Genomic DNA, 10,949 nt, shown 5'->3' with positions numbered 1-10,949 from the left:
GCTTGTCTGGAGTGTGGGGAAGTGGGGCCTTGAATGTGAGGGGACAGTGGAAGGGGGCTTTCTTTTTTTGTCTGGGAAGATAGCAGTGATTAGAGCTGGTCAAAAAATGGGAAAATCTTTCACAAAATATGTGTTGTATTTTCACTCCTTTAAAATTTGAATGCTTTCTGCCAATTCCAGCGGCGGGACTATGGGTATGTCTACACTAGGAAATTAAGTCAAATTTATAGAAGTCAATCTTTAGAAAGCGATTTTATACAGTCGATCGTCTGTGTCCCCACTAAGCGCAGTAGGTCGGTGGAGTGCGTCCTCAATATCGTGGCTAGCATCGACTCAGAGTGGTGCACTTTGGGTAGCTATCTCACAGTCCCCGCTGCCTATTGGAATTCTGGGTTAAGCTCCCAAAGCCCGATGGGGCAAAAACATTGTCACGGGTGATTTTGGGTACAGCAAGTGCAGAATGGTGGTAGAATGTGCCTTTGGATGTTTAAAAGCTCGCTGGTGCTGTTTGCTGACTAGGTTAGACCTCAGCGCAACCAATATTCCCATTGTTATTGCTGCTTGCTGTGTGCTCCATAATATCGGTGAGAGTAAGGGGGAGACGTTTATGGCAGGATGGGAGGTTGAGGCTAATCGCCTGGCGGCCAATTTTGAACAGCTAGACACCAGGACGATTAGAAGAGCACAGCTAGGCACGCTGCGCATCAGAGAGGCTTTGAAAACCAGTTTCATGACTGGCCAGGCTACGGTGTGACAATTGTGTGTGTTTCTTCTTGATGCAAAACCACCCCTTTTGTTGAATTTACTTCCCTGTAAGCCAATCCCCCTCCCCCCTTCGACCACAGCTGGCAAAGGAAATAAAGTCCCTATTGTTTTGAATCCAAGCATTCTTTATTTATTAAAAAAAAAAGTGAGATCACTGACAAGGTAGCCCGGGTGGGGTCAGGGAGGAGGGAAGGACAAGGCCACATTGCTTATTGTAGCCACAAATCAAAACTGTTTGAATGACAGCCTTCTGTTGCTTGGGCCATCCTTTGGAGTGGAGTGGCTGGGTGCCCGGAGCCTCCCCCCCTGCGTTGTTGGGCATCTGGATGAGGAGGATATGGACCTTGGCGAGGAGGGCAGGTGGTTATACAATGTATGCAGCAGCGGTCTGTGCTCTTGTTGCCTTTCCTCCACCAGATGCCTGATCATGTCCGTTTGCTCCCCCATTAGCCTCAGCATCTGCTCCTGCGTGTTCTGATCACGCTCACTTAATGCTTTCCTGGCCTCTGCCACCGATTGCACTCCATGCATTCAGCTGTGCCCTATCAATGGGGGAGGACTGCATGAGCTCTGAAAACATGTCATCGCGAGTGTGGTTTTTTTCTCCTAATCTGCGATAACCTCAGGGATGGAGATGATACGGGGAGCATAGAAACATTTGCATCTGCAGGGGAGATAAAAAGGGAGAGTAAAATTTAAGAAGATACATTTCTGAGAACAAAAGGGAGACTCTTTCACAGTGAATCAAGCAATTCACAGCAGACAGCACATGTGCTTTAAGTACAGTTTGCCTTTTATATTGAGCACCTGCTGGTATGGTGACACATCACACACGGCTGGGCAACAGAATTCGGTTTCCAGGCAGCCATGGTAAGCCAAAGGGTACGCAGGGTTGGCTTCTTCCACCTTCATAACATGTGGGAATGGTTTCAAATTGCAGCGCCCTCCTTTCCTATAGCAAGCAATGCCGGTTGGGTTTGCCATTTAAAAGGAGGGGGCTGTGGTTTTGGGTTGGATGTGCAACACATACCTCCCCCCACCGCGTGGCTATTCTCCGGGATGATCCCTTTTAGCCAAACGCAAACAGCCCAGCATGAACGGGGTCCTTTTACTGTTCCCTTACAAAAATTCCCCTATTTCAACCAGGTGACCATGAATGATATCACTCTCCTGAGGTTGACACAGAAAGATAAAGACTGAATGTTGCATGAATGCGACCAAAACCCAGGACCAGTCGCTGCCATGCTTTGTGCTGCAGTGATTCCAGACTACTTGCTACTGGCTTGGCGTGGTAAAGTGTCCTACCGTGGAGGATGAAATAAGGCAGCCCTCCCCAGAAACCTTCTGCAAAGGCTTTCAGAGTACCTCGAGGAGAGCTTCATGGAGATGTCCCTGGAGGATTCCCGCTCCATCCCCAGACACGTTAACAGACTTTTCCAGTAGCTGTACTGGCCGTGAATGCATCCCAATTCTTCAGGGCAAATCAAACAAACACAATTGCTTTTAACCCCTGCAGTGTAGTTACAAATGTGCACTCACCAGAGGTGCCTTCTCTGCCTTCAGGGTCCGGGAACCCGCCTTGGGAGGGTATTGGCTCCAGGGTGATGAAAAGGTCTTGGCTGTCGGGGAGAACGGATTCTCACCTGTGCTGCTAAGCTCGCCACGCAGACCAAACAGGAAATGAAATTCAAAAGTTCCCGGACCTTTTCCTGTGTACCTGGCTAGTGCATCGGAGTTGAAAGTGCTGTCCAGAGCAGTCACATTGGAGCACTCTGGGATAGGTCCCGGAGGCCAATACCATCGAATTGCACTACGCTGCGTCTGCACTACCCCAAATTCGAACCAAGAAGGTCGATTTTAGCACTACTCCCCTCGCCGGGGAGGAGTACAGAAGTCAATTTTAAGAGCCCTTTAGGTCGATGGAATGGGGTTGGTTGTGTAGCCGCATTGCTTATAAAATCGACCTAACGCGGCTAAGTACGCCCTAACCTCGTAGTGTAGACCAGGGCTATGAAGCAAAGAGGAGTAACTGTAATGCCTCTTTATATACCTGGGCTTCAGGAGCATTTGAAGGCTGAGAGATGAGTAGCACTGGGTTGGATTGAAGGCCAGCAGGACGACCCACTACTTTGGCTTCACGGTGGGCAGTACCAGCACCATATTTGAAGATGCCTCAGTGACAGCCCCACATACTCTCCTACCTCCCTGGCTCATCTCAGCAGTGAGAGGAAGGGATAGCGGTACAGCCAGACCTCTGACTGACAAATGGGTGACCCTTGGCTAATGCATACAGGCCAGGGAACATGAGATGCACCACCCCTCTATAGGTGTGGCAGGAGGACTAGCAGCAAAAGGTAGGTCTGTCACAGCTCAACAAAAAGAGGGACTGATCTGTTTTACCTGATCTGGAAAGCTGAATGTGGGAGCTTATGATGGTTGGAGTGTAGTTCTCTCTGGACAATTATGCTTTGAATTGATGTTTTCTTCAGGGAAGGAAGTTTAAAAAAGTCAGTTGGCCACTCCTGGGCCATGAATGACTGGGAGGAGATTCCCTCCAGAGTAAAAGAGGAGACTAGTGACAGGTCCCAAACAGGGGGATGAAACTAAGTGTTGGGAACTTTAGTTCTTTCTGTTAATTATTAAGCTTGGGGGAAGGAAAGTAAAAGTGTGATTTTTAAAATAATATAAAAACTGCAGAGAACAATGTCAACCTGTAGGTTAACAGCAAGTACACACTTAGAAACGGGAAAAGCTATTGAATCGGGACTTCTCTATGGCCTCTGGAGCTACATCTCAGCAATCTCCAGCCATCAATGGCAGTGAAATCAGAGACCTATCTATGTTCTGGTACAGGACATGGGATAGGAGGTATGGGTGACACTGTTGCAGAGGTTGTTTTTGGTGACCCACAGGGAGAGCAGTCACTGTCTGATTGAAGCTAGAGTTTAGACTTGCACCTGTTTGTCTATGGTTTAGTTTTAAATAAAATTGATGAAAAGATATCTATTGTGTGAGAGAATTCACTCTCATTTCTGGGGTTTGAGATTGGTGATCCAGACAGAAGCCAGGCTAGCAAAATCATTTTCCTCAAAGGTTTCCATCTTCACAATATTCACCTTTCTCTCCTCCACGTTCTATAAAATGCTGCTGCCAAAATCATCTTTTTTTTATTTCTGACCACATCCTCCCCCTCTTTGAATCCCTCCATTGGCTTCCCTTTGCACTGTGTATCAAGTGCTAGCTTCTCTTTCTTCCTTTCAAGACCATGCATTGTTTAGTCCTGGTCTGTATCTGAACTTGTCTCCTTTGCAGACTTCACTCACAATACCAGCCTGCTCCCTCATGCGGGCAGCGTCTCAGAGATTTCACTGGGACTCCATGAGGGGCCAGAGGCCAGTTTGTGACCATTGACTGTAAGGTTTTTGAGGCAGGAATTGGGCCTTTTTCAAGAGGTCCTGCTTTATTTCTACCAGCTCTTCAGAACTCTGGCTCCAGGTACATCACTTTCTGTAATTTAAGTTTTCTACAATTAAGCGATTGTAGCTGACTGTGGCAGGGCAGGGGTATAAATCCCTTGGATGCCCTGCTAAAGGGGTGGCTCCTTCCCTGCTTCCCGGCAGGGCAGCTGGGTGTGGGGGCCCAGACACTCAGCAAGGAGCTCAGCTGCAGGCCCTAATGAGGGCAGGCTCAGGGGAATCAGCTGAGTCAAGTGGAACCAGCTGGGCTGGTGACTGGGAGGAGATATAAGCCCAGGGAAAGGCTCAGACAGGAGGCTAGCCAGGGGAGATGACAGAGGGACTGCAGCTCTGTCTCTACCGACTACAGGAAGCCTCCGGGGCCGAGAGACCCAGGGAAGGTTCAGAGTTGGGATCGATGTTGGGGGAATTGGGGCTGCACTGAGCACTGTAAATAAAAAGACACAGGTGAAACAACTGAGAGAGGCGTTGGGACCCCTTCTTTGACCAGCCTGAGCACAGGAGCACAAGGATGCGAGGCCAGTAACGTGTGTGGACCCTGTGACACTGACCCATTACTTGCCTATAACAAGACAACACCAAAAGTGAAAGTAAGTGGATATGGCTGCCTGTCTCATAAATGACCCTTTTCATGCCCAACTTGTTTTGCTTTAAACTTTCCTTATTGAGCAAAGAACATGTGTGGAAATATCTGGATGTTTCTCTCCCGAATGACCACTCCTTTGGCTTAGGCCACTGTACAGATCACAAACCAGATGAGCAGTTAGCCCTGAAAGAGCAAATTGTCTCAACTAGTGTAAGGCACCTAAATTGCAGTGGTCAGTAGTGCAATGGCCATGCCATGGTTCCAGAACAGAACACAGGTAGTGAGAGCTTCCACAGGAAGTCTCAGCTCAGTGTTTGGGGGGGAACCTCACTGAAGGTTGACACTGTCCAGCAAGGCCAGCTGACATCTATTTAAATGGAAAAAAAACCCAAACATCTTTCTGGTGCTTGAACGACTTGTCATTTCACTTTCATTATGATGCTCCAGCATGCTCTTGGCAGTGGAGGCCAGTGATTGAAGCAATGCTGAATGGCACAAGACCGAAGAAAAAAGTGAATTTAAACTATGTAGGTGTTGATCCCACTCCTCTTGGCTACTCAGGTCATTCTGCATATATTGCTACAGTAGATCAAAATTTGGCTAATAAGTACCTTTCTGTTCTGTAGTGCCTGTCACCTGAGTATCTCAAAACAAATTACAAAATAACTATCCCCATTTCACAAACAGGGAAACGTGAGGCACAGTGAAATTAAATGACTTGCCCCAAGCTACACAGCAAGTCAGTAGAAAAGTTTGGGATAGAACTCAAATTTCCTGATGCCTACTCTCCCTTCGCTATCCTGCCCAATATTTTCAGGTCAGCGTTCACTCTTGCTCCACCACTCATCATTGCTTAGATAGCAAACAGAGCTGAAATGTTGTAGGTCTATTTTTTTCCAGCGAGCTTTCTTTTTGTATATACCATGTTGTTGCCTCAAAGGGGAGCCAAGGTAACTCTAAATGTATAGTGGTGTAGGTAACGAGATAAGACAAGCCCCTTTTACTCAGAGGAACAGGCCCTCTCTCTGCCTGTCTGTCACCGGTGGACTGATACACAGATAGATCTCCCTCCCTCTTCCCTATGTGTAGTGTAAGAAATAAAGAGTGACTATAAGTAAAGTTAAAAACAACAGGTAAGTGTATTAAGGGAATGAGTACAATAAGGGAAGGGGTAAATGTGAAAGAGCAGTAGCTAAATAACAATATAGAACAGTGAAACAGCAGCTTTAAAACAGGAGCATGAAGCTCAGGCCCAAAATACAAATTCACCCTGGCAATAAACAGTATAAAATCCCCGATTAAGAGAACCCTAATTGCCTCACTATCAGCACGTCTGTGACGGTGGTGAAGTCCAGGACCTGCACTCGTTGGGTAATTGGAACCTGCCGAGGAGGGGCACTGGAGAGTCCCTCGATGTCTCAGAGTGGAAGAAGAGGACCAAAACCCTCTGATGATGTTGTACCCAGGAACAGGAGCAGGTAAGATGGAATGTCTTCCCTTTCTCTTCACTTCAGGAACGGTGGTGCCCTTCAACGATGCACTGGTGCTGTGAAGACCTGAACCGCGCACGCACAGGCACTGGGATGGACTGTGCCACTTGTCGGTGAGTTCAGTCCCTTTATGCATTTAGTGGTGGGAAAATATGGTACAGTCCCAGCAAAGGCGGGAAACAGTCTGAGGTAAAATTGTCCTTGGAGTTGCCAGTGGCGGGAAAAAACAGTTGGATCCAGTCATGACTGGGTCATGATAACAGTAAACAACAAGATGGCGGTCACAAGATGGCAGTTCAGACTCCATCTTGGATTGCTGCTATATCTTTACAAACTACATGTTGGATTTAACATATACATATTTTAACAGACCATAACACTATATCAAAACACACCCAACGATGTATTCTGTACCCACACACATCAGTTTCTTTTGGGTTGAAGTAAGACAAAAAACACAGATGGTACTGAATAATTTTTTTTTTATGATGACATGCTTAGAATGCAAAAGGGAAGAGGACTTCAACATAAATTGGGTTAAACAAAATGAAAATGTGAAAAAAAAAAAAAAGTGTATTGTTCTTGCCATGAATGGAGAGCCTTGACCAACAGTAATTGGTTTCCACTGTCTCGGAAGTGGAGTCAGTGGTCAACAAAGGACCAGTATAATGGAGGTCTGTAAGAAATTTATCATTCCGTCTGGCTGAGCAAAACCAGACTTTACATGTTGTTTTGTTTGGTATAAATATGCTCGTTTTACTATTTACTTTGGTGGTGGTGGGGGGGGGGGGTGTACAAGGTTTTCATAGTACATTGGCAGTGTATGTGCTAAATCCCTGCTTTTGTGAGACATTCTGGACCTAGTCTTTATGTGCTGTTTACATAACACTGTAGATGGGTAAGCTTATATGACAATTTCAAGTCTCATTCTGAACATTAGGGCCCCGATCCTGCAAGGAGCTCTGTGCAAGCAGGCCCCATACTTCCACGGAGTTCCATTGACTTCATGTGGGGGCAGGGTTCCACTTGTGCAGAGTTCCTTGCAGGGTTATAAGAGTCTAGGCCAAATCACTGTCCCTTAGATGCTGCAGGTAACAGTAGGGAAGAAAAGTTTCTTTTTTAAAATAAGTCTGTTTAACTTTCAACACCAACGTGTGGGATTGCAGTGGCTGGGCTACAGCACATAGCAAGTGATATGGAGATGCAAGTTCAGCCCTCCATTGAACTCAGTGGAGTTGCACACGCTTATTCCCAAGGGTGAGGTTCTTGCCCCATTGTAGTCAATGGGAGTTTGCTTCTGACTTCAGTGGGACCAGAATTTCAACTATTATGTGCAATTGTCTATGATGCTGATTAAAGTGCTCTATTATTAAGAGTTTCTGTTTACTTTCCCGTTTGAGTGTCAGGCTCTCTCTGACTCACTTTTTTAATGTTAATGCCACAGATCATTTTGATCTTGCTTTTTTCACTCTATTAATCGTTTTTAGTTTTTTTACTTTCAGCCTCTATTGTGCTGGGAAAAACTCAGCTTGGCTGCGGAAGCATCCTGGGCACCCAGCGTGGCATTAACTCCCTGACTAAGCTTTAAACTGGTAGTCAGGGTAGAGTCACATGGCAAGGCTGGGGACAGAAGGCCCAGTTAGAATCTGGGAGAGAATATACGAGAGACTCTACAGAACTAGCCACTCAAGACTCAGAAGGTTTTTGAGCATGCAGAGAGCATGCAACAAAGTGTCTGTTACAGAACTAGGTTGTACCCCCAGGTGGGGTTTTCTGTTTGTTGGTGTAAAACGTTTATGTCTTAGTCAGTCTGTCTCTTTGTAACCAATGCACTCTAAAAAACCACAGCAGTTGAAGAGGAGAACTGTCAGGTGTAAAGACTGTTCTTTGTTTCTGGAGACACAACTGATTCCCCCCCCCCCCCAATCCACCTGTGCTGACTGAGCGCTCGATTCCTGCATGGTACTGACCACCCTGTCCCCAATCCAGCAAAGCACTTCAGCATTTGCTTAACTTTAAGCATCTGAGCATTGATTTAAGTATTGATTTCAACCATTTGAGCTCTCTCATACTCAATCATCTGGCTCCCTACTTCCAGAGTAAAAATATGTTTTATTAACATTTTGTTTCATCTTTTAAAAAAAACAAAACTGTTACCTAGTCCTACTGCAATAGAGTGTCTTTTAAAGACTCCTTAATGATACTGAGGTGCTTGATTTCTTCATAATAATCAATCTCTTTTCTCGTTTGTAACTTATTTCATGAGCAAGGTTGCTTGGTATGCATAAAGGCAAGAGGGTTATAGCCTCTTTGTGGTTGCTAAATTATAACTAAATCCCTGATGGGAAAAGTCCTATAAAGTTTTGTAGAAAAGAAGTCAATACGATTCTCTAAAATGTAGTAAGATTCTAAATAAATTACTTTTTAAAAAACTATAGTATTTACAACACAATGATATCTTTTCTACAGGGTTATGAACTATCCTGTAAAAGTTACTAGCAGGAATGTAACACTCGCTATGAAATTCTATAGGTTGGTTTAAAAAAATCTGCAGAAAAGATATCTTTCCTGTTAAAATCATAAGTGCAGAAAAATCTTTTTTGGGAAGCCCAGACAACAATTCTGTGGCTACAACCTTAATATAAATATTTACTGTATGATATAATTGAAATATGAATCTGTCATTACGGAAGAGACTAGAATAGTTAGGACTGGATCTTCCTCTGCTATACATTGTCATGCTTCCATTAGCTTTAATGGAGTGATAATTTACACCAGCTGAGGATTTGGCCCACACTGTACATTACAAAGGTATAGGACCAAATCCTGAAATCCATATTCTGTTTAAACTTTGTTATTACTCAGATATATCCCCGTGGGAGCCTGGGGAACAAAACACAAACGTTAGATTTCTCGTGACAAATGTGTAGGTTAAGATTCTAAAAATTGACTAATGATTATAGGTACCTCCAATTTTGGATGCTTAATGAGAGAGACTTTAAAGGGGCTTGGTTTTTCAGAGATTTCTCAGTAGTTACCCTTTGAAATTCAGACCCCTTCATGATGTCACAGCCATAAATTGAGGCATCCAAAAGTCACTTTTGAAAATCTTGGTCATAGAATATCATATAATTAATTGTCTTCTGAAATCTGTGGAAGTGAACTCTTAATTCACTTGGTGCTTGTTTACTTTTCTCAAAGCAAATGAAATCATCCCCTAAACCTCAGAAGAGAGAGAAATCATACTTGTCGGGAAGGCATACCTTCAAAAGTGCTGTTCAGCTTTGCATGTTCAGTGGTTTTCAGCTTCAAGTGTTGTGTAATGGTTTTCAGATGGAGGATGTGACAAGATAACCCAAAGGAACATAGACTGATATCCGTTTGTTGACAGCTTTGGTTGAAGTGGGTGAAAAATAACATTATATACAGAACAGCTAATGAGAGAAACTTTGAAGGTGGTCATGATGGTTATCATTCATGTGATCTCAATAATTTAAAGCACTCTGATCTCCGGCACTGGTGCTGTAGACACCAGTGCATCTTGTGTTAGATCTCCTCATTCTGGAAAAATATATATACTGTACTAGATAGGGAAGTTCCTTTAGCAGATATGAAACAGAATGTATTGGGTGAGGTGTTTATTTCTGCACACTGCAATTTCAGGGCATTCTGTAAGAGCAGAAGTGCACTATTTGGATCAAACTTTCAAAGGGTCTTTATTTGGGATACAGACAGTAAATGATTTGCATGTTTGAATGTACCAATCCTGTGAATGTCCAAAATAGAGGATGCTTGAAATAAATTCAGATCTCTGTTGAAAAGTGCCAGATCCATACAGACATGCATATATGCAGCAGCGTCCTTCATTTTCATTGAAAATGACTCTGTCTCTTAAAGAATTTTGGCATATGGGGGGGGGTGGTTAGGACTTTTCAAATGGAGCTGGGTGACAATTTTCAAATAGTTTGTTTGCCAAAATATGCAGTTTGGGGTCTACCAAAACTGTTCACAAATTCAACATGAATTCACTGAATAGTTTCAGCCAAAATTATTTTGTCGAGCTGGATTCGCAAAGGGACTTAGGTGTCATCCACAAAACTGGTGATGTTGTCACTTCCCTCCTTACACCGTATAGTTCAGTGGTTAGAGCACTCACCTGGGATCTGGAATGTTCAAGTCTCCACTCTGCGTGATTTGGAGCAGGGGTTTGAATGTGGGTCTCCCACACTGCAGGAAAGTGTCCTAACCACTGGGCGATGGGGTGTTGTGGGGTCGGGCCCTTCTCTCAATCTTTCCTGCCAAAGCTGTTCTACTTTATATAAATCGATATTCATTCATTGGGCCAGAACGAGAGAGTCAGAGTGATTCTATAGCCTGATGGTCAGGGCACTCACCAAGGAAGGATGGCACCTGGTTCCAGTTCCTGCTCCAGTGAAAATTGGAGATAAGAGAATGCGGGGGTGGGAGAACAACAGCATCTCCTCCTGTGATGGTTTTGTGAAAGGCGTTTCCAGATTTCCTTCACTTCTAAGAAAAAAGCAGTTAAATCCCCCAACATGAAATGTTTGTGTTGTATCAGGTCAAATGAAACCCTAAGTTTGATCCCAAACAAAAACATGAAAAACATTTTGT

Source organism: Emys orbicularis, chromosome 11 (genome assembly GCF_028017835.1).
Source record: "Emys orbicularis isolate rEmyOrb1 chromosome 11, rEmyOrb1.hap1, whole genome shotgun sequence".
NCBI lineage: Eukaryota > Metazoa > Chordata > Testudines > Emydidae > Emys > Emys orbicularis.
The sequence above is the reverse complement of the archived record's forward strand: the minus strand, read 5'-3'. Positions refer to the sequence as shown.